The sequence below is a fragment of the Armigeres subalbatus genome, chromosome 2 (genome assembly GCF_024139115.2).
Source record: "Armigeres subalbatus isolate Guangzhou_Male chromosome 2, GZ_Asu_2, whole genome shotgun sequence".
In the NCBI taxonomy this organism is placed as follows: Eukaryota; Metazoa; Arthropoda; class Insecta; order Diptera; family Culicidae; genus Armigeres; species Armigeres subalbatus.
Window position 1 is genome coordinate 63,475,321 of NC_085140.1, and position 27,611 is coordinate 63,502,931.

Consider the following 27,611-nt stretch of genomic DNA (forward strand, 5'->3'; position numbering starts at 1 on the left):
TACTGTTGAGGTCGACATACGTATCTGTCAAGGTACAATTAAGTGGTGGAATTAAATGGGATTGTACAAACTCGTCTTATGACAAGTGAAGACATTTCACTAAAAAGCTCAAAATAATTTTCTTAACAATAATAATAATGTTATGTACTCCAGCAAAATGGGTTGTTTCGGTGTTGCTACTAACTTGAAAGACATATACGTTACTCGTTTCACATTTTATTAAACACACTGTTGGTGAACAGAAAAAAATATGTCGTTTCTTACAATTCAAATCATTATAAGGCAAAATGAGAGAAACTCAATCTTTCCATAATGTGGACACAAATATGTATTTTCCTGCGATTCTAGGTTCTTCGCTTCGACTGCATTCCTTGAGCATACTGAAAGCGTTGCTGGTCCGGCTATATTGAAGTTGTCGATTAATGTACGCACCTATATTAATCGTCTCCCTGATTTTCGGTTCGTTGCCATGGCCAGCTGCCTTCCGAGCGGATGTCCGGTGCCGGGTATCGCCAACTGATTGCAATCGATGCGCAGTCGATTCGTCGATTCGCAGTGAGTTTCAACATACAGAAGTTTACAATGTACTAAATATATAAAGATATGACCTACAAAAATCGTACAAAATGTGTTGAGAAATAGTTCTTCGAATTGAGTTTTGTTTTTCTATAGTTCTCGGAAATCCCACATTGGGTATTGCCTCTTCGTCTTCGTTTTGTGTCTAAAATTGGTTTGAAACTCTTTCGCTTTTTTGTCTCTTTGCATTGGTTGCATTTGGCTCTAGTAGCCAGTGGCCATTTTTTTTGTCTCTACAATAAAATCTCTTTCTGTATCACAGTTACATGAAACAAATCGTAGTCGTTTTCTCTTCTAAACGGCGAAATGGTCGATTAGGAGGTACCATTTACATACAACTGCAAAGCACAGGGGGCACTCGTGTATAAAATATTGACACAGTAAAGTTAGGTATGTATGGACTTCGTCTTATTTGCTATATAATAAAAGTAGTTTTTAAGGACTTTCTCCGGGATAGTCGACGCTCTTGAATGTGTACATCTTCTCAATCTACGCGTAATAGTTCAATAAAGTTAACGGATTTGAGCTAGTTTTTTTTTGTCTAAGGAATTGTTATCGCTCGACGCGTTTACTTGAATAGGCCTTTCGCGTTGGCCCACAGCTTGAAGAAGTACTCTCGCCTTCTGAGTAGCGTGTGTCGCGCGTAACTGTGAATGTCTGCGGTCATGTTGTGTTCCCTCAGCCAGGAGGACGTGTTCGTAGCGGATGGTTCCGTGAAGTCCCGCGTCGTTTCATCGTGGGTATCCTCGGGAACTGGAACGGGAAGAAATGGGTTAGTTTTCTGCAAGCTATGAACTAAAAATGAAATGGGATTTCTAAGTCAGTTATTACATATCCGAAAGATTCCCCGATTGGATTCGTAACACCGTAATCAGCTATCGTGTGAAACAAGATTAAGGGTCACAAGAAGAATTTTACTGGAACTACCTTTAACTAATTGTTCTGTGAATTTGAGAAACATATCTTTTCGCTAGTATACAAAGACGAACGAGTCTCTCATGATTGCTACACGCTTAAAGTCATTCACACAATTTTGTGTTTCGTTCACACAAAACGGGCCTAACCTGGAACAACACATATTATGAGTAACTGCCATGTTACTCATTTTAGTGTAATTGACGGTTAACGATTTTTGATGAGTTTATTTCACACAGTGAGAGAGCGGTCGGAAAACGGACCTAACCTCAATTATATTTTTTCATGTAAATTGAAAATTATCGCAATATTTTTATACTATTTCAGAGGAGTCCCCATTTGTTTCGATATGACCAAACTAAAGTGCGATGTTTATAGTCGCACATTTTAGTTGTATCGTATCGAAACATAACGAAAATCCAAAGAAAAAGTCATTTTCCTTGCGATGCATGCCGGACGCAACCGCCATCATGGCGATCAAAATGGACTTGACAGTTCAAAGCAAAGTTTCTTACACATATTAAAAGAATAAAAGACATTACACAGCGACTGTGCATGTCTTACACATAATTTTCACACAAATTGCTATTCTCTCGTGTCATCGTCGTCATGTGTGAAAATTATTCATGCGATGTGTAATTTACTTTAAGCGTGTACCTAAACAATACTCGGCGAGATAAATTTATTGCCATAGTAGTGGTTAGGTTATTTTCCACTTCTCGCCCCGCACTTAGTAGTAGTAGCCGGGCAATCAGTGGAGAATGTTGAAAGCTTCCAATATCTTGGTAGCCAAATGGCGTCAGACGGCGGTACCACGATCGACATAGGCGCACGGATCAAGAAAGCAAGGGCTGCCTTTGCGAGTTTAAGAAACATCTGGAAAAACAGGCAGATAAGTGAACGCACCAAAATACGAATTTTCAACTCTAACGTGAAATCTGTGCTGTTATACGCTAGCGAAACATGGCGTGTATCAGTGGAGAACACTCAACGGCTGCAGGTGTTCATTAACAGATGCCTGCGGTATATAATTCGGGCCTGGTGGCCTCACAACTGGATCTCAAACAACGAGCTCCATCGTCGTTGTCACCAGAGGCCGATAGCAACAGAAATTCGGGATCGGAAGTGGGGCTGGGTCGGCCACACTCTACGTAGGGGCGGAAACGAAATCTATAAACAAGCATTAGACTGGAACCCAGCGGGACATCGCAGCAGAGGCAGACCCAGAGGCTCATGGCGGCGAAGCCTCAATAAAGAAATAAAAGAAGTCGACCGAAATCTAACCTGGCAACAGGTTAAAACGATAGCCGGGCAACGCTTAGGATGGAGATCTTTCAAGTTGGCCCTTTGCACCACCGGAGGTGTACAGGATCCATAAGTAAGTAAGTACCCCGTACTTACCCGCTCCAAGCTGCGCTTTGTATGGTTCCTCCGACTCCAGCGGATCGCTGTTACCGACCTCGTTGCGCGCAATGATACGTATTAGGTATTCTTCGTCCTCGGCCAGATCCTTAATGTTGAACGACTGGCAGTCGGCCGGCACCCGCCCAACCTCCATCCACATGCTCTTCTTGACATTGCGAATGATGATATTGTATCCCTCCAATGGCGCACCTCCATCGGATTCGGGAATACCCCACTCGACAATGTTGATGTTTGGACCCAGATAGCGAATCTCCAGGGGCCCGGTCGGGGGTGAAGGTACCGCTGTTGTAAGAGGACAAAAAAGGTGAATATGTTAGTTGGTTCTCGATTGCTTTCATTAAGAAGCGGTTCGACATCGAACAGATATTTGACAGAAACATCGATCTTACTGGCATGTGATTTCAGTGTAACAGTTTCGGAAGTGGCCGGTGGACTCAGGCCAATGACGTTCTCGGCGAACACGCGGAATACTAGTTCAGACTTTTCTTTAAGGTTGTCGACGCAGTAACTGAGACAGTTGGCGTCCAGAGTTTTGATCTTGGTCCACTGCTGGGAAGAAGTGAGCCGTTTCTCGATTACGTAACCCGTAACATCGGAGCCGCCATTCGTTTCCGGCTGTTGCCATTCGAGTTTGATACTCTTGCTGGTGACGTTGACGATGCGCAGGTTTCGTGGCGCGGATGGTGGTGCTGGCATTACAAAGAGTGTGAAGGTTTGTGTGAATTGGAACGATTAGTCACTGATACGAAAGTGTGCACTTCTACATGCTACACAGAGCAGCTTAAGAGTCAGAAGACTGGACAATTTATCGCAGCAATCCCAGGCTTTCAATAGCTTGGGATAGACATAAATTGTTGAAGAGAAATAGAGGTGTTTGTTAAATGCACGGTGTGACATGTGATTTGTTAGATAGAAGACGTTGTAAAATGCGTAACATGAATTTCTCGATTAATTCAGCACAGAATATAAGCGTTAGCGTGATACCAATCTAATTCCCATGAATACTCACTTATTTCCTTTCCGGCAATAATCGACTCTTCCGTTTGAAGGGCTTCACTCGTTCCTATTTTGTTCTTTGCGAATATCCTGAAGTCATATCCTCGGCTGGCAGTTAAGTTCTCGATCAGCAACGACGTTTCACTAGCGCTAGTGCTTCCTGCGACCTTCCAAACCTTTTTCTTGGATTCCTTCATCTCTACGACATACTCGGTTATTTTGCTTCCTCCGTTATGCTCAGATGGTTGCCAGGATAGGGTGAATGAGTGACTTGTCATGCCGGCAGTCTCGATCGGTCCACGCGGTGGTGACGGTGGTTCCAAAACCTGCTTGACAGTAATGGTAGCACTTTCCAGAGGCTCCGAGCAACCGATAGGGTTCTGTGCAATCACTCGGAAATGATATTGGGTAGAATCCAGCAGCTTTTGTATGCAATAGGATTTGATGTTCTTCTGAACATCTGCGACCTTGATCCATGCATTCTTGTTGGTATCGTCGCACTTTTCGATCGAGTACTGCGAGATTTCCAAGCCACCATCATCTACTGGTGGCTTCCACTCGATCACGACAGCTTCCGGACTAAGTTCCTTCACAATAATTGGTCCTTCTGGTCTGCTTGGTTTGTCAATCACCTTCAACTGCAGTTCAACGCTTGCCGATCCAGCGGAATTTCGGGCTTCAACGACATACTTTCCACTGTCTGACCGGTCCAGGGTTCCAATAACAATTGTTGATGATTGGCTCACTGTTACAATCGTATGCTCAGAGGTTGATTCTATGATCTCGTCCTCGCGGTACCAAATAATATCTGGGACTGGATAACCTCCAAAGTTAGCCACCACTGTCCATTCATCTCCAACTCGCAGCTTCTGAACGATCTGTTTCTTATCCACGGTAATAGTAGGCTTTTCTTCAATCACTACCTTACAGCTGCTCTCAACGCTTCCAACTTCATTAACTGCTTTACATACGTAAGTACCGCTACTCTCCTTAGTGGTCTTGGTAATGATGTATTTGGCAGCGCCGTTTTCGTAAGTAATTGTCTTCTCTTTAAGCACGACTCCGTTACGATACCAAGTCACCTCAGGAGTTGGAACGCCGTTCACGATGCAAGTCAAGGTGACTGTCTGCTCTAGTCCAACGCGTACATCCTTGAGGTGTTCACTCACTATAGGAGCTTCCTTCTTTATTGGAGCGGCAATCTTATAGTACGGCGAGTTGGGCGATGCTGGACCCTTACCCATCTCGTTGACGGCTGTCACACGGAATGTGTATTCGGAATTCTTCGTCAGTTTGGTAACTGTAGTGGAAATTTCCTTGATGTTGGTAATTTCGGTCCACTTCTTTTTGCCCTTCTCCTGATATTCCAAAATGTACTCAGTGATTGTACTGTTTCCATTATCTTCAGGTGACTTCCAGAAAAGAGTAATCGAATCATCGGTGATTTGCGTAGCTTCTGGAGCGTCGGGTGCACCGGGTTGCTCTGAAAATAGAAGAACGTATTCCTGTTATAAAATCCTCATCAGAAGTAACGATGAAATACTCACTCTTAACAATTAATGTGAATGAAGCGCTGGCCTCGCCGCACTCGTTCACTAACCGAATGGTGTAGCTTCCTGCGTCCGATTCTACTACCTTCTTGATCGTCAAACTTGCTGTTTCTTCGCCAATTTTCGGGACATATTTTGGTGATGGAATTACGACTTTCTCGTTAACGTACCACTCGGCGTCTGGCTTGGGTGTGGCGTTGAATTTGACATTCAGCGTAACATCATCTTCCTTGCGTACGGTGTACGTACGCGAACCGTCGTCGAAGATCGTTGGTGCCACCTTGATCACTTCAACCTTTAGTTTAGAGGAGGTCTTAACATTTGCGATCGTACAAGTGTACTCGTCTTCATCATCTTCCGAGGTGTTCTTTACGATCAGTTTACGAATGTTTTTGTCAACAATCAGTTCGTACTTGCTGGAGGCCTTGATCACCTTATTGTTCTTGTACCACGTCACTTCAGCAGGCTCGGAAAGTTCCACAACGAATACGGCATCCGTTTCCTTGGTGGTGATGGTAACGTCTGGCAAACGCTTGACGAAGTCAACCAGTGGACGTTCAACAGTTAACTTGGCAGTAGATAGTTGATCACCAACGACGCATTTGTATACTCCAGCGTCTTCATCGACAGTTTTGACTATCTTCAGAGTCTGTCGCTTGCCATCGATTGTCAGCTGGTAGTGTCCGTTGAATGATAGTTCTGTTTCATTCCTGTACCATCGTACCAAGGCATCACCCTTAGTCAATTCAATTTCAAACACGGCATTCTCTCCTCGGGCTACGGTAACATCCTTGAGTGGAGTGATGATCTCCGGTGGAAGCTCTATTACTATCACTTCAGCCGAACACTCCTGATCTGCCAGAGCGCAAGTGTACTCGCCTTCATCGTGAACAGAAGTGCTGCGCACCAAAAGCGATCGAGTCTTACCCTTCTTGGAGAACTCATATTTACCTTTATCCTCCACAATCTTCCTGCCTTCCTTGTACCAAATTACATCAGCCGTCTCCGATGTGATCTCCACTTCAAGCACAGCATTCTGTTTTTCTTTGGTTTCGACATCTTCCAACTTACGCAGGAACTCCGGTTTGGCTTCGAGAACTGTCAAACTGCACTCTGTAACTTGGTCGTTAACAGTGCATCGGTACAAGCCCGTATCCTTAATGGTTGGGTTTTTGATAACCAGTTTGTGTACTTTACCTTCCTGTACGATAACACGGTGATCCATGCCACTCATTTCCTTACCATTGTGGAACCACTTGGTAGATACGGTGTGTGATGTTTCGCATTCCAGCGTTACTGGTTTGCTTTCTTCGACCGTCACAGTCTTCTTCAGTTTCTTAACAAATGTTACCCGGTCTACTTCAACGGTAACTCGTGCACCATGAGACGCCTTTCCAACTGTGTTGGAAGCAATGCACTTGTAGTTTCCAGAATCCTGTTCCGAATCAGCATTGGCTATGGTGAGTTCGATGTTTTGACCATCATAGGCTTGTCTGACCTTCTTCGACGTTAGCAGTGTGTTGTTGTTGCGTAACCAAAGAATTTCAGGAACTGGATTGCCGGAGACCTTGGCTGGCAGTTTGATAGTGCCTCCTTGAGGGACACTTTGTTCTTCGAATCTCTCCAGGAAGAGCGGAGCTTGAGGATTTCCTACATTAGATTCATCCACTGTCAGGAAAGCAGTTGTCTGTACGCTACCAGCCGCATTCTTGGCCTTCACAGAGTATTCACCAGCGTTGTCGTGAGTAGGCGAAAGAAGGGTTACCGTGTACATGTTCTTGTCCATTTGAGTTGGTACCTTGAGAATTTCGCCATTTTTGAACCATTGTACTTCGGGTGTTGGATTACCAACGATTTGTGTTGATAATATAACCGTCTCTCCTTGACGAATGTTCATACTCTTCAAAGGTTCCAGAATTTGTGGTGGTTCTTGAACACCAGTTTTAACCTTGACGGTTATATCTAGAGCAGATTCGCCTTCACGGTTACGAGCAACGACTTGATAAGAACCCTCCTGCATTTTGTCAATGTTGCGTATTTGAACAACAGTACAGTACATGTGCATGTCCGATTCCACAACCACTTCAACGTTGCCTTTGGTAGTGATTTCCTTACCATTATAATACCAGAGAATGTCCGGTTCCGGAATGGCCACGAGGCGGCACTCCAGCAGCACATCTGACCCTGCATCGACGTATTGTGCCTTTGGCTTACGAGAGAAGGTCGGTGGAATACCTTCCAGGATGTCAGCAAGTGACGATTCGCGGGACATACTCTTGCGTGAGAGGGTTGCCGCTTCGGACCCTTGATCGGACGTGAATGATTCTACGCTGAGCTCTGTAGCACTCGCAGCGAATCCAGCAATGTTCTTGGCCACACATGTAAACGTTCCCGCATCTTCGGGGAATACCTCACGAATGATCAGCGTAGCCACATTATCGTCATCGTAGTAGATCTGGAAGTCCTGCGAAGGCTTGATGACGGCGGTTTGCCGGAACCAGGTAATTTGTGGTCTCGGATAACCTTCAACCTTGCACTCGAACTGTATTGTGTAGCCATCTTGCGTGGTAATGGGTTGAAGTTTTTCGATAATCTTCGGTGCCTGTGGCTTTTCACTAGGAGCAGGTTTCTCGAAGACTGGCAGTTTGTCAATCTTCTCGTTGAGAGTTTTCTGCACGTACTGTGGATATGTAACGGCATCCATCAGGAGTTCCCGACGCACGAATCCACGTTCCTCACTCCAGGAACGCTTGACGAACCACCATTCAGGGTTGCTGCGATCTGTAATTTTGATAGAGTCAGAAAGCAATTGTCAATTCTGTTTAGTCTTTATAAATACCAATCACGAAGACTCTTTCGCCTTCAACCAAATTAATAGCTTCCTCATTCTCTGCTTCGACAGGTTGAATACAGAACATTTCATTGGCTTCCGCTGAAAAGAGGGATTTTTTCATTAATATTTTCGATACACTTTTTTATTTAAGTAATTTATGTATACCTTCGCGAATGATCTTCAATGAAGCTGTTTCTGTAAGGATTTTTTTTTACAAAATTGACGGGAGAATAAAAAAAAATATTAGAATTTGAATCAATAACATTTTATTCAAATCGTGTGCAAACTTGTTTTCTAGTATAACCCTGGAAGCTGTGAAAAGTAGTTATTTTCAGTGCAATAGAATACAGAAGAGGTGCAAAAAAGAATGTCAAACGAAGTACAAATTCAAGAAAGTGTAGGTGAGTGATAGAAATAAATTGGAAAAAAAGTATTTGGTTAGGAAACGATGCTAAATAAGGCTTAAAGATCATTAGTGACCTGGAAAGATTTGATAGAAAAGAAGAGACTTTAAGATATTTACAAAAAAGCGTAAGGGAGAGTCAAGAGGGTTGTCCATTGGTGAAGAAATTGGTGAGTCCCTCTGGTTATTTGCTTAAAAGAAATTCAGCTATAAAATATTAGATCTGCATTTATTCACAGCAATCGTTGAGGAATCAAGAGAGAGCTAGGAGTTTAGAAATAATATAGACAGTTTTTCGAAACCCATTCGGCTCTTGTTATAGAATGTATCAGCAGTAGTGGTATAAGCTAGTGTTTGAGTTAAGCAGTTTGGAAAAGTGAAATTTGTAGTCAAGTTTTGTTTTGCTTTGTTGAGAATGTTGTTCTCGAATTATTTAAAATATGTTTTTTTTTTCAATAAACAAGAGTAATAAATAGATAGAGTGAGTTAATAGTTCAAATCGAAAACTTTGTAAAATCTGTTACTGATAAAAGAACGTCAGGCCATTTTTGCGTATAACTGGAATTTGATAAAAACCTTCAGCGTATGTTGCCAATGACTTCTTTTGTTGTTTCAGTGTGAATGATTCTTCTTCGTGTGTGACCTGCGGTTTTCGGCGGGACAGATCGATCGAAATTTCTTCCTCCTGGTGAACGATAAGACTCTCAAGCTTTTGGCGGCGTTTGCGAAGCTCTAGGACCACGCTTTCGGAGTCTTCCTCGTAGCGACCGTAGTCATCCTCCTCGACGTCTATCTCACTATCGTCGTAGATAACTTCGTACACAACTTCATCATCTTCGTTAACTTCTTTGATAATGGTGATGTGCGCTTCACCAGTTTCCTCGCCGTAACTATACGGAGCAGGCAGCTTGACCCTTCCAGTCATTGAGATTTCCTCACGAGCATACGAATCCAGCTGAATCTTGAACTCTTGTTCAATGTCTTCGATATGCTTGACTCGTCTTGGCTGGAATGTTACCGTTTCTGGCTCTATATCCTTGAAGACCGGTCTCGGTTGACGTACCTTTTTGATTTTCTTGATTCTTACTTCTTCTTCATCAAGAACCTCTCTACGGAATGCAGGCTTAGGGCGTGGTCTCTGTTTACGAATGACAACATGCTCAACAATTTCTTCAGCTGGAGCAGGCACTTCTACCTCAACCACTTCCTTGGGTTTCTTAGCAAAGTCAACATCGACCTTTTCGTATTTTTCCAATTCCGTTTTAGGTACATCCATCTCCAACAGTTTCTTAGTAATCTCATCAACATCATCGTCCTTCTTCTTCTTGACCACCTTTTTCTTTGGTTTTTCCTCCGGAGAAGCCTCCTTCACAATCCTCAGTGAAGCTTCTGCCTCATCCGTTACATAAGGTTGTGGTTTGGCTTTCAGTTTGATGCTCTCTTCGACTTCTTCTACCTCCTCAGGTTGCTGTACCACTGGTCTCAGTCTTATGATTTCTTCAACAGCCGTTTCTTCAACCACCTTTGGCTTTTGCTTCCGCAGAGTTACCGAAGCTTCTTCTACCGGTTCTTCTGGCTGTTTCTTTGGTTTCAGTTTAAACGCAACCTCTGTCTCTTCTATCGTTTCAACCGAAGGCTTCACACTCTTCTTTCTGGGCTTTAGCTTAATGGTTTCCTCCTCTACAGAAGTAGATTGCACGGCCTGTTGTGGTTGCGGCTGCTCGGTAATCTGCATCTTCTCACGTTTTTTCATGTCAACGTCAACCTTCTCGTACTGCTCCAGTTCAGTTTTATATACCTCAAGGTTCAGTAGACGCTGAAGCTCAGCGTCGTCATCCAAGCTTGCCTTCTTTTTCTTGACTATTACAGTCTTTTTCTTGGGCATTTCCTTTGGCTTCTGTTCTACTGCAACTGGTTTCGGTACGGGTTTAAGTGACACTTTACGATAAGGAGGAACAACTGGTGTTAGTTCTATTATTGGTTGAATAGGAACGGACTCGACGATTTCTGGGGATTCCTCCGAAGGGAGCTCAAGCACAGCATCTTCAATCAATGGCTGTGCTTCAGATATTTCTTCCTGAATTGGTTGAATCGGGACAACTTCCTCCGGAGTAATAACCTCGTCGGCGGGTTCTTCAACCAGAGGCTCAATGGTTTCGATTTCTTCCCGTTGGATTGTTATTTCATCTGCTTCCTCAATAACAACTGGTTCTGGACGCTCTACCTCTATTTTGATAATTCGTTCTACGCTAACGGCCTCTTCCGGCTTCTGGGGGATCGGTTTCAGCGTGATGCTTTCTTCAACCTCTTGAGGTTGCTCTGGTAAACGCGGTTTTTTCTTCAGCTGGAAGTCCACTTCAACTTCTTCTTCAACCGGTTTTATTACCTTGGGTTTCGGTTTAGGTTTGAAAACCACTTCTTCAGGGACTTCTTCTACCTTAGGTTCCTCTGGTTTTTGTTCGACTATCACTTCTTCAACCTTCTTTGGTTTTTTAGTTATATCGATGTCAACCTTTTCGTATTTTTCCAGCTCCGTCTTCTCGATCTCGAGGTTAAGCAGTTTTTGAAGCTGTTCGTCATCTTCTATTGAAGCCTTTTTGGGTTTCTTTACAACAGTTTTAATCACCTTCTTTTCTTTCGGTTTCTTGATGGGTTGTTCTGGTTCAATGGGCTGTTCTTCGGCAACTGGTGCAGGAATATCTTCTTTGGTTTCAACGGGTTTTTCTTCTACAACGCTAACCAGTTCTACCTTCACTTCGCTGGGAACGGCTTCTTCAACTGCAGGTTTCTCTTCGACAGTTTCTGGAGCAATGTACTCTGGAATGGGTTCTTGATCCACTATTTGTGCCTTCTGAACTACAGGTTCCGGTTTCGGTTCTGGCTTAACAATTTCTTCCTTAGGCTTTGGTAGCTCGACTGGTTTTACCTCTGGAGCAGGTTTCTCCTTCTCCTTAGGTTCCAGCTCAACTTTCTCGTACTGCTCTAGTGGAGTCTTTTCAATCTCCAAGTTCAGTAACCGCTGCAATTCATCATCTTCTTCCGGTTTTGCCTTGGGTTTCTTCACCACCTTCTTGATTATCTTTTTCTTCTCTTCTTTGATTTCCTGCACATCAGGTTGGGTGACCTCAGGCTTTTGAAGTGGTTCGATTTGAACCTCTGTTGGTTTTTCAGCGATCACTACTGGTACTGAGATGTCCTCAGTAGACTCTTCTTCTACTTTCGGAGTGGTCTTTTCACTAGCTCGCTCCGTTGGAAGCACCTTTGGTTTTTCAAGCTCCTCTAATTGGACAGGTTCCTCTACTTTAGGTTCTTCTTTTGGTACTTCTACCGGTTTGATGGGCTCTTCTGGAACTGGAACAGGTTCTGGAGCTTCTTCAGGAGCCGCAGGAACCTCTGGTTCTTTGGGAATCTTCTTCTTCTTCTTTTTAATCGTTATTTCAGCTTCCGGTTCCTCGGGATAATCTTTTGGTTTTGGTAAAGCCATATCTCGATCAGCATCTCTTTCGGTAGGTTCTTTCTCAGGTGTTGGTTTTTTGAATGGTTTCAATTTGATTTCCTCGGGTTCTTCTTCCGGTTTCTTGCCGACAGGAATGCGGAATTTAACTTCTGGTTCCGGTTCTGGCTCAGGAAGCTTACCTTTTCCTAGAACAATTTTATGTTCAGGTTCTTCAGGAACCTCTGGAACCTTGGGCTCTTTAGGTATCTTCGGCTTTTCGGGTTCTTTTATCGGTTTTTCTTTCGGTTCTGGAGCGGGCTTTTCATATGGCTCCAGCTCAGTCTCTACATCTGGAATATCAGTTGGAGTGAAAGTAGGCTTTTGGATGATTTTATGTTTCTTGACTTCATCGTCTTCTGTCGGTTTTTCTTCTTTCTTTTTCTTAATGACTTCTTCAACTTCCACTTCTTCTTTCGGTTTGATTGGTGTTTTCTTCAGCTTAACTTCCTCAATTTCGTCTTCCTCTTTCTTAAGTTTGCCCTTGCCCAAAATAAGTGTTCTCTCTTCAGTTTCTTCCACAGGCTTCTCTTTAATTTGTCGCTGGTATTTTGGCTTATCCTCTTCCTTTTCCTCCTTAACAGTTGGTTCCTTTTCAAAGGATTCAATATCAAGTGTTTCCAGTTCGGGTTTATCTTTCTTGGTGATCTTGATCTTCTTGATTTTCTTCACCTTACGTTCGTCCTCCTCTTCTTCGATCCTAGAGAGTTCGCCAACGCCCTGCTTGGTGTCTAGTTCAACTATTTGTAGCTTTTGTGTCTGTGGTGGATACTCGACCTGCACAAGTCTACTCTTCAGTAGTACCTTTGGAACAGTGACCTCTTCTATTTCTTTCTTTTCTGGCATTACAGTCTTGCGCAATTTGATTGTTTGTGGTTCAGGTGTGTCTGTGATTTCGAGTTTGATTGGTTTTTGTTCTTTCCGTTCTATTTTGATAGGTTCTAGTTTGACAGGCTCACCCTTTTCCGGTTTCAACTTCTCCTTTGCCTCCAAATCAACTTTTTCGTAGACCTCGAGTTCAGTTTTTTCAATTTCCAAGTTCAGCAGACGTTGTAGTTCCTCATCCTCATCAATAGATTTCTTAGTTTTCTTAACTTTTGTGACCTTTTTGACCTTCTTTGTTGTTGGTTCCGGAGCAACTTGTACATCAACCTTTGGCGTAACTTGAGCTTGTTCGGCCGGAATGGCAAGTGATTCCTCGGTTGGGGCAACCTGCACTTCGTCCAACGGTAGTGTTGGGACTACTTCGGTTTCCTCAGATTTCAGCTCAATTGAAGATTCTGCTGGAGCAGCAGCTAAGGTCGGCCGTTCTTGAACTTGTGGTTTCTTAGTAGCCTCATCCGGTATGTCAGAAGGAACCACTTGGACTTCTTCCATGGAAAGAGAAGTTACAGTATCCGCCTCTTCAATGCTGATGTCAAATTGTTCCTCAATCGGAGCAGATTCAAGCAATGGCTCTCGCTGAATGTGGGGTTTTTCTGTAGCTTGGTCAACTACATCGACCGTCTGTGGAAGCATTTTATCCATTGGCAGTGAGGGAACGATATCCGTTTCCTCGATTTCTTGATCTAGCAATTCCTGTCTGGCAGCAGCTTCAAGCGTTGGTTTTGCTAGAACCGTTGACTTTTCAATTGCTGCATTTGCAATATCTGTAGCAGCCAACTGGACTTGCTCCATTTTAAGCGAAGCCACGTCAGAAGTCTCTTCTACCAGTTGTTCGAAAAGTTCTTCCTTTGGTGCTGCCTCCAATATGGGTTTCCTGCTAATCTTAGGTTTTTCAGTTATGAGATCCGGCACTTCGACAGCTTCGATCTCAAACTTATCCATCGGAAGTTCAGCAGCAGCAGAAGTTTCCTCTAATGGTTGCTCAAAGGCCTCATGTTTTGGCGCAGCTTCCAGAATAGGTTTGCTGACCTTGGGTTTCTTGGTCGCTTCCGATGGGATATCGGTGGCAATTATCTGTTGCTCATCTCGGGTAAGAACCGGTACCTCAGATACTTCCTCAACAGCCTGTTCGAAAGCCTCCTGCTTTGGTGCGGCTTCCAATATAGGTTTACTGACCAGCGGTTTCTGTACAACCTCCGATGGAATATCGGTGGCAACAATATGTACCTCATCTCTAGGGGCTGCCGGAACATCGGATACTTCCTCGACAAGCTGCTCAAAGGTCTCTTGCTTCGGTGCAGCTTCCAAAATGGGTTTGCTGACCAGAGGCTTCTGAATGGCTTCCGATGGAATATCGGTGGCAGTTATCTGTAACTCATCTCGAAGAACCAACGTGGCATCAGATACTTCCTCGACGGGTTGCTCGAATGCTTCTTCCTTGGGGGCAGCTTCTAGTAGGGGCTTCCTCTGGACGACGGGCAGAACAGTGATATCTTGAATTTCAACTGGTGATATTTCTTCGGTCGCTGGTCTTTCTGCTACGAACTCCGTTGTTTCATACACAGCTTCTTTCAATTCGGTAGTATCGGCACCTAAGAGTAAAACATATCGATTAGTACCATGGATAATATTTAAGATCATGCAAGTTATAGCTCATATGTTTCGGTAACTTTTGTTAGAGTTCAATACTGTTTTGTATATAATGGATTACTCTAGAATGTATTGTCGAATATCTTTGTACTTACTGATTCTCGGCATTTCTTCAATAATAGTAGTGTGTAATGTGTCAGGTGTTTGTGCCACAATCGGTGTGAGTTCTAGGGTATCTGGAATATCTGTTGGTGTTTCTTGTAATGAAAGGGTTTCGTGTTGCTTAATTTCTTTTTGTTTTGATTTTTTGGTTATCTTCTTCTGGGTAACCTCATGCTCTTGTTGCAACTCTTGTTTTGGTTTCTTAGAGATTTCATAGTCGAACTTTTCATATTGCTCTAATTCAGTTTTGGTGATTTCTTGGTCCAGTAATTTTTGGACGATTTCGTCGAGGTCGTCTTTTTTAGTGACTTTCTTTACGCGGACCTTCGGCTTTTTCTCTTTATCAAAGGTTGATTCTTCGGGGGAGATTTCGCTAACTGTAATTGTTGTTTCAGGAGCCTTTTCACCCGTCTGCACGGTAACAACTTCTATGACTTCTTCTTTCCCTTGGCGTTTCTTTTTTATAACTTTTTTGATTATTACCTGTTTCTGTTGTTCGCCATCAACGGTTATTACTTCTCTAGATTCAACTTGTTCAGGGAGGTGTTCAACAACCGCACTTTCTCGGGGTTCCTCGGATATCTCAACTGGTGTATCCCACTGATTAGAAGGCTCTTTGAGAGGTTGCATGTCCTGGAGTTTTTCTTCTGTGACTGGTTCAAATTCCGCGCTTTGAGAAATAGGTGTATCATCAATCTCTTCTCCAACAGGTTCATCTTCTGATTTTCCCTTTGGTGACTTCTTCTTTATTAACTTTCTCTTCTTCATTTGGAGAGTGACGCTTTCTTCGTCTGGTTGGTCAGGTTTCGGTGCCTGAACAGGAAGTCCAAGGTCTCTATCGGCTTGTTTTTCTACGTTTTCAGTATCTTTTACCGGTTTTGGAATCGGTTTCAATTTTATCTGTTCGCCTTCCTCTTCTGGTTTTTTTGAAGATGGTATTCTGAATTTCACATCATCTTCAGGGCTGTCCTCCGGCTTCTTACCCTTACCCATTACGAGGGTTCGTTCCTTGTCTTCATCTTCTTGGGGCTCTTTTGGTTTCTTCGGACGTTTCTTTTTCTGAGGAGTTTCGCTTTCGGGCTCATCCGGAACAGGTGATGGCTGCCGGTATTCTTCGATATCTACTTCGACGTCTGGTATATCGGTAGGAACAAAGCTTGGCCTTTGCACATGCGTTTGCTTTTTATCATCTTCAACAGATTCGGGTTTCTGTTTCGGTTTTTTCACGGATACCGTCTCTTCTTCGACGTCTTCTTTCAGTTTTTTAGGAGTTTTCTTGAGGGTTACGGTTTCATCAACCGGTTCATCTTTTTTAACTTTCCCTTTTCCCAATTTCAAAGTTTTAACGTCTGGTTCATCTTCAGACTTATCTTTCGGTTTTCTTTGATATTTTATCGTTTCTTCTGTATCTTGTTCTTCCTCTGGTTGCTCGTCCTCATATTCGGGAAGATCTACTTTTTCCAGTTCCAATTTATCGCGTTTTGTTGTTTTAATCTTTTTGATTTTCTTCAACCTGATCTTCTCCTCTTCTTCCTCATTTCTCGAAAGCTCACCAATACTCTTCTTTGTCGTCAAACGGCTTATCTGAGGAAACTGGATAGCTGGAGGATACTCCACTACAATAATTCTGCTTCTCAAAAGAACTTTCGGAACAACTACTTCTTCAATTTCCTTTTTTCCCGGTACTTTCACCTTTCGCAGTTTAATCATTTGGGGCTGCTCATCAGGTTCAGTTATTTGGAGTTTAGTGGGTTTTTGTTCTTTACGCTCAATCTTAATAGGTTCTAGCTTGGGTTTGACCTTTTCTGGTTTGGGCTTTGCCTCAAGTTCAACTTTTTCATATGTTTCCAGCTGTGTTCTTTCTACTTCTAGATTAAGAAGTCTTTCCAATGCTTCTTCTTCTGCAGATTGAACGGTTTTCTTGACCTTCTTTTTGGTTTTCTTAAGAACTGTCTTGGTTACAATATCTTGTTCTGGAGTTATGTCTTGTTTCTGGGTTTTTTGCAATTGTTTAAGTGATTTTTCTTCGTATGTTTGAGTTTCGGGGATGTATTCTTCAACAATTGCTTCCTGTTGCTCAGGCTTCACAACAAAGAACTCCGTTGCCTCTTCCTCTAGAACTTCTTCTTTGGGCACTGTTTCTTCAGATATCATAATATCGCCTGGGACTAACTCCTCATAGTCTTCTGTTACTATCTTTGTTTCTGGCTTCTCTTTGCCCTTTGAAATCTTTTTCTTAATAACCTTCTTCTTGATTATTTGCTTAGATCCGTCAGGAGATATTTGTTCCTCAGTAATCTCTTCAACTGTTGTCGGTATTAATGATTCAAAACACTCTGGTTCTATTTCTTCTAATTTCTCAGGTTCATCTACGGTAGCTTTCTCGGGTAATTGTACAACAATACTCTCGGTCGGCTCTTCTCCTTTCTTTTTTGGTTTTTTCAATGATTTCACTTTAAGCGGAGCTTCTTCAACCTCCGTAACTTCGGCGAATCCCATTTTTGGTTGCTCAACAGAAGTTTCGCTGGTAAGTTTTGGCTTTTTCTTGAACTCAACATCAACACGTTCATACTTCTCTAGTTCAGTTTTTTTCACCTCCAAATTCAGAAGCTTCTCTATTATGTCATCAGCGGATTCTAATGTTTTTATTGTCTTTATTTTCTTCTTCTTAGGTTTTGGTTTCTCGACGGGCTTCACATCAGTTAAAGTGTGTTCATCTGCGATTGGTTCTATAGCCGTCGGTACTTCCGGCTCTGGTTCAGTTTCCGTTATTGTTACAACAGTTTCCGGCTCTTTGCCTTCTTCCTGTATTGTGACAACTTCTACTAATTCCTCTTTGTCACCGGTTCGTTTCTTCAGAGTTCTTTTCTTTGTAATCTGTTTTTTGGGTTTACCAATCTCACTTACCACTTCCGTAACCTTGATTTCCTCTGGAAGTTCTTCCACGACAGCAGTTTCTGCTGTTACGCTTTCCACTATAAACTCCGTAGGTTGTTCAAAGGGAAGGTCAGCTTCAGATACAGTGACCGTGGTGGTTGGCTCCGAACCTTCTTTCTGGATAGTCAAAACCTCCGTTGTTTGCTCCTTTTTACCCACTTTTTTCTTGATCACTTTCCGTTTAGTCAACAGCTTTGTTTCGGTACCGTCTTCAGTTTGATGCACCGTCACGCTTTCTGGGAACTCTTCAACAGAAGTTTCTTCGACTTTTCTCATACGAGGCTTGAATTCAACATCTACTCGTTCATATTTTTCAAGTTCTGTCTTCTTCACCTCCAGATTCAGTAATCGCTCAATGATGTCATCCATGTTATCTGTTGTCTTCTTGACTGTTTTAACTTTCTTCTTTTTAAGCTTTGGCTTTTCTTGTACCTGTATGCCCTCTTCTATAGGTTCAGGCTCAATCTCTTCAATTACGGTTGTTATTGTTGTTTCCGGAGGTTTGTCCTCTTCTTGGACAGTAGTAATTTGAACCTCCTCGAAAGTATCCCCAATTCGCTTTTTGATTACTTTCGTTTTCTTTGCTTGCTTTCGCGGCTTGCCTTCTTTGGAAATCGTTTCAATTATTTCCGTTTTTTCTGGCATTTCCTCAATCACCATTTCAATTCTTGGCTTCGATTCTCGTTCATCTGGAACTAATATCGGCGAAAGTTCTTCAGAAACCGGTTCAATGATAAGCTCTTCTGCTTCTTTCATTCGTCGTCTTGGCTCAATGTCTATCCTCTCGTATGTTTCCAGCTCTGTTTTATGTACTTCCAAATTTAGCAACTTTTCTATTATGTCATCTGTATCGTCTCCAATTTTCTTTATTGTCTTGACCCTTTTCTTTTGCTTGAGTTTCGGCATGTCAGATGGTTTTTCGTCCACACTAGCAGGCTCCGCCTGGGTTGCTTCCTCTGACAGTGTTATGGTGGTTTCTGCTGGTTTATCGTCTTCTTGAACTGTAACTACTTGAACTTCTTCAACTTTGTCCCCTGTTCTCTTTTTGATAATTTTGGTTTTTGTAGTTAGTTTCTTTGGTCTTCCCTCAGTAGTAACGGTCTCCACAACATCAATCTTCTCGGGAAGCTCCTCTATCATGATTTGTTCTGGCTGCGTTGATATTATTAGCAGTTCTCCTACCTCATCCTCTTGCAGCTCGGTTGTTTGAGGAATTTTTTGCTTAATACTCTTTTTCACAACCTTCTTTTTGATAATTTTAGTCTCTATATCGCTTGATTCTGATACTGTTTGTTGTACTTCAACTTGTTCTGGTGTTTGCTCTACCAACAATGGTTCCTCGTACAGTTGTTCAAATGGTTCAGCGATTTCTTCGGTGATGGTTTCGGTAATCTCAGGTTCTTTTCCCTCTTGTTGTGCTGTGATAATTTCAGTTACCTCTATCTTTGGACCAACCCTTTTCTTGATGATCTTCTTTTTTACCACTTGCTTAGTTACTTTACCTTCCGGCGTTCGAATTATTTCTTCGTTTTCTGGGTGTTCCTCAACAATGAACGTTTCATCGGGTTTGATTTTCCTCGTGAAATCAACATCTATTTTTTCGTACTGCTCAAGTTCCGTCTTTTTCACTTCTAAGTTCAAAAGTCTTTGGATGATCTCATCTGTATCATCGACTTCTTTAATCTTCCTTACTCTCTTCTTCTTAGGTTTTAATTTTTCTTCTGCAGCATTCGGCCCTTCTGGAACTTCTTCCTCTGTTACAGTGATGGTTGTTTCTGGTGCTTTGTCCTCCTCTTGAGTAGTAACTACTTCGACTAACTCTTGCTTTCCCTTAGATTGTTTCCTAATCGTACGTTTTTTAATGACGACAGATTTTCGTTCGCCGTCCCCTGTTACCTGCTCAGTGACTTGAACAACTTCCGGAAGCATTTCCACTATTGGTGCTTCTATCGGTACATGCGTCTCCACTACAACCGGAACAACACTTTCAACCCCTACTTCCTCTGTGATTGTTTCTATTTCGATAGGCTCGACTGATTCTATATCTGTGATTACAGTTTCTTCATCGTCTACCCTAGTATCAACCTTTTTCTTTTTGACGACCCTACGCTTCGACTTTTCTACCAAAACATCTACCGCTTCTTGTTCGACTGGCGCAATTGTTTCAACTTCTTCCAAAGGAAGGTCACCAACTTGTTGTTGTATAAGTGTGTGTATTTGTTTTTTCTTGGGCAGTTTATGTTTGGAGTCTGGCTCTTGACTGATCGTGGCTGTTTCTTCGGGTTCTGTTTGTATGCTGTACGGTATTGAAGAGTCTGTATAAATAATGAAAAAATTTAATGACATGGAAAAACTTACACAGTTTGAAAAACGAAAACTATTTCTTACTGTACACAAATCGTTTGAAGCTGTTATTGAATAATATAGTAAATCGTACCTTCATCGTCAAGATGTTCGCCAATTTCTTCGATGAGTAGCTCAGATACAGGTTGAGAAATAGGAGTGACGTCTTCATCACTCAAAATTTCCTCCACAACCATACCTTGTGTTTTGGTGAGTTTCTTGTTCTTGGATTTGATGAATGTTTGTTTCTCATTTGTACATGTTTCGAATGTAGTGACATAAATTGGACTAGTGTAATCTTGTGTGTCAGCATCTATAAAAGATTGAAATGGAAATGTAATAGTGTTCGAAGTTGTGATGTTGACTAATAATAATGAGAACAGGTTATCCTTACCATTGATTTCTGCAGGTGTTATTTGTGTTTGAATGTGTGTTTGTGTATGTGTATTGCTATCTGAAAGAGATTGTTCACCCTCCCTAATGGATTGTTCTATATCAGTTACTGCGGTCTGTGGTACCCGATTGCCTTCCTCGACGGTCTTTCTCTTGGTGGTACGTTTCTTGGGCTCTTGAACGACTTGAGGTTCAACAGTAGCTGGTTTGAATTCAGAAACTTCTTCGATTGGCAACTCGGATTCAGTAACAGTAACGGTAGTCTGAGGTAGCTGATCGTCTTCTTGGACTGTGACGATTTCGGTAATCTGCTCATTCTTTCCGGATTTCTTTTTGATGACGCGCTTCTTGGTGATCTGTTTCTTAGGTTTGCCTTTTTCGGTAATGACTTCGGTCACCTTGATCTCTTCAGGAAGCTCTTGAACGATGGCTTCTTGAGGTTCAACAATCGCTGGTTTGAATTCAGAAACTTCTTCAAACGGCAACTCTGATTCTGTAACAGTGACGGTAGTCTGAGGTAGCTGATCGTCTTCTTGGACTGTGACGATTTCGGTAACCTGCTCTTTCTTCCCAGCTTTCTTTTTGATGACACGCTTCTTGGTGATCTGTTTCTTAGGTTTGCCTTCTTCGGTAATGACTTCGGTCACCTTGATCTCTTCAGGAAGCTCTTGAACAATGGCTTCTTGAGGCTCAACAGTCGCTGGTTTGAATTCAGTAGCTTCTTCAAACGGCAACTCGGATTCAGTAACAGTGACGGTAGTCTGAGGCAGCTGATCGTCTTCTTGGACTGTGACGATTTCGGTAACCTGCTCCTTCTTTCCGGCTTTCTTTTTGATGACACGCTTCTTGGTGATCTGTTTCTTAGGTTTGCCTTCTTCGGTAATGATTTCAGTCACCTTGATCTCTTCAGGAAGCTCTTGAACGATGGCTTCTTGAGGTTCAACAGTCGCTGGTTTGAATTCAGTAGCTTCTTCAAACGGTAACTCGGATTCAGTAACAGTGACGGTAGTCTGAGGCAGCTGATCGTCTTCTTGGACTGTGACGATTTCGGTAACCTGCTCTTTCTTTCCGGCCTTCTTTTTGATGACACGCTTCTTGGTGATCTGTTTCTTAGGTTTGCCTTCTTCGGTAATGACTTCAGTCACCTTGATCTCTTCAGGAAGCTCTTGAACGATGGCTTCTTGAGGTTCAACAGTCGCTGGTTTGAATTCAAAAACTTCTTCAAACGGCAACTCTGATTCTGTAACAGTAACGGTAGTCTGAGGCAGCTGATCGTCTTCTTGGACTGTGACGATTTCGGTAACCTGCTCCTTCTTCCCAGCTTTCTTTTTGATGACACGCTTCTTAATGATCTGTTTCTTAGGTTTGCCTTCTTCGGTAATTACTTCAGTCACCTTGATCTCTTCAGGAAGCTCTTGAACGATGGCTTCTTGAGGTTCAACAGTCGCTGGTTTGAATTCAGTAGCTTCTTCAAACGGCAACTCGGATTCAGTAACAGTGACGGTAGTCTGAGGCAGCTGATCGTCTTCTTGGACTGTGACGATTTCGGTAACCTGCTCTTTCTTTCCGGATTTCTTTTTGATGACACGCTTCTTGGTGATCTGTTTCTTAGGTTTGCCTTCTTCGGTTATGACTTCTGTCACCTTGACCTCTTCAGGAAGCTCTTCAACGATGGCTTCTTGAGGTTCAATAGCTGCTGGTTTGAATTCAGAAACTTCTTCAAACGGCAACTCGGATTCAGTAACAGTGACGGTAGTCTGAGGCAGCTGATCGTCTTCTTGGACTGTGACGATTTCGGTAACCTGCTCCTTCTTCCCAGCTTTCTTTTTGATGACACGCTTCTTAATGATCTGTTTCTTAGGTTTGCCTTCTTCGGTAATGACTTCAGTCACCTTGATCTCTTCAGGAAGCTCTTGAACGATGGCTTCTTGAGGTTCAATAGCTGCTGGTTTGAATTCAGAAACTTCTTCAAACGGCAATTCGGATTCAGTAACAGTGACGGTAGTCTGAGGCAGCTGATCGTCTTCTTGGACTGTGACGATTTCGGTAACCTGCTCTTTCTTTCCGGCCTTCTTTTTGATGACACGCTTCTTGGTGATCTGTTTCTTAGGTTTGCCTTCTTCGGTTATGACTTCTGTCACCTTGACCTCTTCAGGAAGCTCTTCAACGATGGCTTCTTGAGGTTCAATAGCTGCTGGTTTGAATTCAGAAACTTCTTCAAACGGCAACTCGGATTCAGTAACAGTGACGGTAGTCTGAGGCAGCTGATCGTCTTCTTGGACTGTGACGATTTCGGTAACCTGCTCCTTCTTCCCAGCTTTCTTTTTGATGACACGTTTCTTAATGATCTGTTTCTTAGGTTTGCCTTCTTCGGTAATGACTTCAGTCACCTTGATCTCTTCAGGAAGCTCTTGAACGATGGCTTCTTGAGGTTCAATAGCTGCTGGTTTGAATTCAGAAACTTCTTCAAACGGCAATTCGGATTCAGTAACAGTGACGGTAGTCTGAGGCAGCTGATCGTCTTCTTGGACTGTGACGATTTCGGTAACCTGCTCTTTCTTTCCGGCTTTCTTTTTGATGACACGCTTCTTGGTGATCTGTTTCTTAGGTTTGCCTTCTTCGGTAATGACTTCGGTCACCTTGACCTCTTCAGGAAGCTCTTGAACGATGGCTTCTTGAGGTTCAATAGCTGCTGGTTTGAATTCAGAAACTTCTTCGAATGGCAACTCGGATTCAATAACAGTGACGGTAGTCTGAGGCAGCTGATCGTCTTCTTGGACTGTGACGATTTCGGTAACCTGCTCTTTCTTTCCGGCCTTTTTTTTGATGACACGCTTCTTGATGATCTGTTTCTTAGGTTTGCCATCTTCGGTAATGAGTTCGGTCACCTTGATCTCTTCAGGAAGCTCTTGAACGATGGCTTCTTGAGGTTCAATAGCTGCTGGTTTGAATTCAAAAACTTCTTCAAACGGCAACTCTGATTCTGTAACAGTAACGGTAGTCTGAGGCAGCTGATCGTCTTCTTGGACTGTGACGATTTCGGTAACCTGCTCTTTCTTTCCGGCCTTCTTTTTGATGACACGCTTCTTGGTGATCTGTTTCTTAGGTTTGCCTTCTTCGGTAATGACTTCAGTCACCTTGACCTCTTCAGGAAGCTCTTGAACGATGGCTTCTTGAGGTTCAATAACTGCTGGTTTGAATTCGGAAACTTCTTCGAACGGCAACTCGGATTCAGTAACAGTGACGGTAGTCTGAGGCAGCTGATCGTCTTCTTGGACTGTGACGATTTCGGTAACCTGCTCCTTCTTCCCAGCTTTCTTTTTGATGACACGCTTCTTGGTGATCTGTTTCTTAGGTTTGCCTTCTTTGGTAATGACTTCAGTCACCTTGATCTCTTCAGGAAGCTCTTGAACGATGGCTTCTTGAGGTTCAATAGCTGCTGGTTTGAATTCAGAAACTTCTTCAAACGGCAACTCGGATTCAGTAACAGTGACGGTAGTCTGAGGCAGCTGATCGTCTTCTTGGACTGTGACGATTTCGGTAACCTGCTCCTTCTTTCCGGCTTTCTTTTTGATGACACGTTTCTTAGTGATCTGTTTCTTAGGTTTGCCTTCTTCGGTAATGACTTCGGTCACTTTGATCTCTTCAGGAAGCTCTTGAACGATGGCTTCTTGAGGTTCTACAGTCGCTGGTTTCAATTCAGTAACTTCTTCAAACGGCAACTCGGATTCAGTAACAGTGACGGTAGTCTGAGGCAGCTGATCGTCTTCTTGGACTGTGACGATTTCGGTAACCTGCTCTTTCTTTCCGGCTTTCTTTTTGATGACACGCTTCTTGGTGATCTGTTTCTTAGGTTTGCCTTCTTCGGTAATGACTTCGGTCACCTTGATCTCTTCAGGAAGCTCTTGAACGATGGCTTCTTGAGGTTCAATAGCTGCTGGTTTGAATTCAGAAACATCTTCAAACGGCAACTCGGATTCAGTAACAGTAACGGTAGTCTGAGGCAGCTGATCGTCTTCTTGGACTGTGACGATTTCGGTAACCTGCTCCTTCTTCCCAGCTTTCTTTTTGATGACACGCTTCTTGGTGATCTGTTTCTTAGGTTTGCCTTCTTCGGTAATGACTTCAGTCACCTTGATCTCTTCAGGAAGCTCTTGAACGATGGCTTCTTGAGGTTCAACAGTCGCTGGTTTGAATTCAGTAGCTTCTTCAAACGGCAACTCGGATTCAGTAACAGTGACGGTAGTCTGAGGCAGCTGATCGTCTTCTTGGACTGTGACGATTTCGGTAACCTGCTCTTTCTTTCCGGCCTTCTTTTTGATGACACGCTTCTTAGTGATCTGTTTCTTAGGTTTGCCTTCTTCGGTAATGACTTCGGTCACTTTGATCTCTTCAGGAAGCTCTTGAACGATGGCTTCTTGAGGTTCTACAGTCGCTGGTTTCAATTCAGTAACTTCTTCAAACGGCAACTCGGATTCAGTAACAGTGACGGTAGTCTGAGGCAGCTGATCGTCTTCTTGGACTGTGACGATTTCGGTAACCTGCTCCTTCTTCCCAGCTTTCTTTCTGATGACACGCTTCTTGGTGATCTGTTTCTTAGGTTTGCCTTCTTCGGTAATGACTTCAGTCACCTTGATCTCTTCAGGAAGCTCTTGAACGATGGCTTCTTGAGGTTCAATAGCTGCTGGTTTGAATTCAGAAACATCTTCAAATGGCAACTCGGATTCAGTAACAGTGACGGTAGTCTGAGGCAGCTGATCGTCTTCTTGGACTGTGACGATTTCGGTAACCTGCTCCTTCTTCCCAGCTTTCTTTTTGATGACACGCTTCTTGGTGATCTGTTTCTTAGGTTTGCCTTCTTCGGTAATGACTTCAGTCACCTTGATCTCTTCAGGAAGCTCTTGAACGATGGCTTCTTGAGGTTCAACAGTCGCTGGTTTGAATTCAGTAGCTTCTTCAAACGGCAACTCGGATTCAGTAACAGTGACGGTAGTCTGAGGCAGCTGATCGTCTTCTTGGACTGTGACGATTTCGGTAACCTGCTCCTTCTTCCCAGCTTTCTTTTTGATGACACGCTTCTTGGTGATCTGTTTCTTAGGTTTGCCTTCTTCGGTAATGACTTCGATCACCTTGATCTCTTCAGGAAGCTCTTGAACGATGGCTTCTTGAGGTTCAATAGCTGCTGGTTTGAATTCAGAAACATCTTCAAATGGCAACTCGGATTCAGTAACAGTGACGGTAGTCTGAGGCAGCTGATCGTCTTCTTGGACTGTGACGATTTCGGTAACCTGCTCCTTCTTCCCAGCTTTCTTTTTGATGACACGCTTCTTGGTGATCTGTTTCTTAGGTTTGCCTTCTTCGGTAATGACTTCAGTCACCTTGATCTCTTCAGGAAGCTCTTGAACGATGGCTTCTTGAGGTTCAACAGTCGCTGGTTTGAATTCAGTAGCTTCTTCAAACGGCAACTCGGATTCAGTAACAGTGACGGTAGTCTGAGGCAGCTGATCGTCTTCTTGGACTGTGACGATTTCGGTAACCTGCTCTTTCTTTCCGGCCTTCTTTTTGATGACACGCTTCTTAGTGATCTGTTTCTTAGGTTTGCCTTCTTCGGTAATGACTTCGGTCACTTTGATCTCTTCAGGAAGCTCTTGAACGATGGCTTCTTGAGGTTCTACAGTCGCTGGTTTCAATTCAGTAACTTCTTCAAACGGCAACTCGGATTCAGTAACAGTGACGGTAGTCTGAGGCAGCTGATCGTCTTCTTGGACTGTGACGATTTCGGTAACCTGCTCCTTCTTCCCAGCTTTCTTTCTGATGACACGCTTCTTGGTGATCTGTTTCTTAGGTTTGCCTTCTTCGGTAATGACTTCAGTCACCTTGATCTCTTCAGGAAGCTCTTGAACGATGGCTTCTTGAGGTTCAATAGCTGCTGGTTTGAATTCAGAAACATCTTCAAATGGCAACTCGGATTCAGTAACAGTGACGGTAGTCTGAGGCAGCTGATCGTCTTCTTGGACTGTGACGATTTCGGTAACCTGCTCCTTCTTCCCAGCTTTCTTTTTGATGACACGCTTCTTGGTGATCTGTTTCTTAGGTTTGCCTTCTTCGGTAATGACTTCAGTCACCTTGATCTCTTCAGGAAGCTCTTGAACGATGGCTTCTTGAGGTTCAACAGTCGCTGGTTTGAATTCAGAAACATCTTCAAATGGCAACTCGGATTCAGTAACAGTAACGGTAGTCTGAGGCAGCTGATCGTCTTCTTGGACTGTGACGATTTCGGTAACCTGCTCCTTCTTTCCGGATTTCTTTTTGATGACACGCTTCTTGGTGATCTGTTTTTTAGGTTTGCCTTCTTCGGTAATGACTTCTGTCACCTTGATCTCTTCAGGAAGCTCTTGAACGATGGCTTCTTGAGGTTCAACAGTCGCTGGTTTGAATTCGGAAACTTCTTCAAACGGCAACTCGGATTCAATAACAGTGACGGTAGTTTGAGGCAGCTGATCGTCTTCTTGGACTGTGACGATTTCGGTAACCTGCTCCTTCTTTCCGGATTTCTTTTTGATGACACGCTTCTTGGTGATCTGTTTTTTAGGTTTGCCTTCTTCGGTAATGACTTCTGTCACCTTGATCTCTTCAGGAAGCTCTTGAACGATGGCTTCTTGAGGTTCAACAGTCGCTGGTTTGAATTCAGAAACTTCTTCAAACGGCAATTCGGATTCAGTAACAGTGACTGTAGTCAGAGGCAGCTGATCGTCTTCTTGGACTGTGACGATTTCGGTAACCTGCTCCTTCTTTCCGGCTTTCTTTTTGATGACACGCTTCTTGGTGATCTGTTTCTTAGGTTTGCCTTCTTCGGTAATGACTCTTAAAAGTATCATCGTGTTAGCCTCATGATATACGAATGCAGAAATGGCTTGGCTTCGAAAACCTCGCAGTTAATAACTGTGGAAGTGCTAAATGAACACTAAACTGCGAAGTGGCAATGTCTCACTGGGGGATGTAATGCCAATAAAGAAGAGCCCTTAACGAATAATCATCAATCATTACCCAAGTTGGCATGCATTTATACAATTAATCTTTGGATTAATTGCTAGTGAAAAAAATCAAAAA

The 27,611-nt window shown here is 43.0% G+C and overlaps 1 pseudogene; it reads right to left on the reverse strand.

Moving 5' to 3' along the window:
• Nucleotides 1-200: 200 nt before the first annotated feature.
• LOC134208996 (titin-like) overlaps nt 201-27,611 on the reverse strand; it is a 45,672-nt pseudogene continuing 18,261 nt past the window's right edge.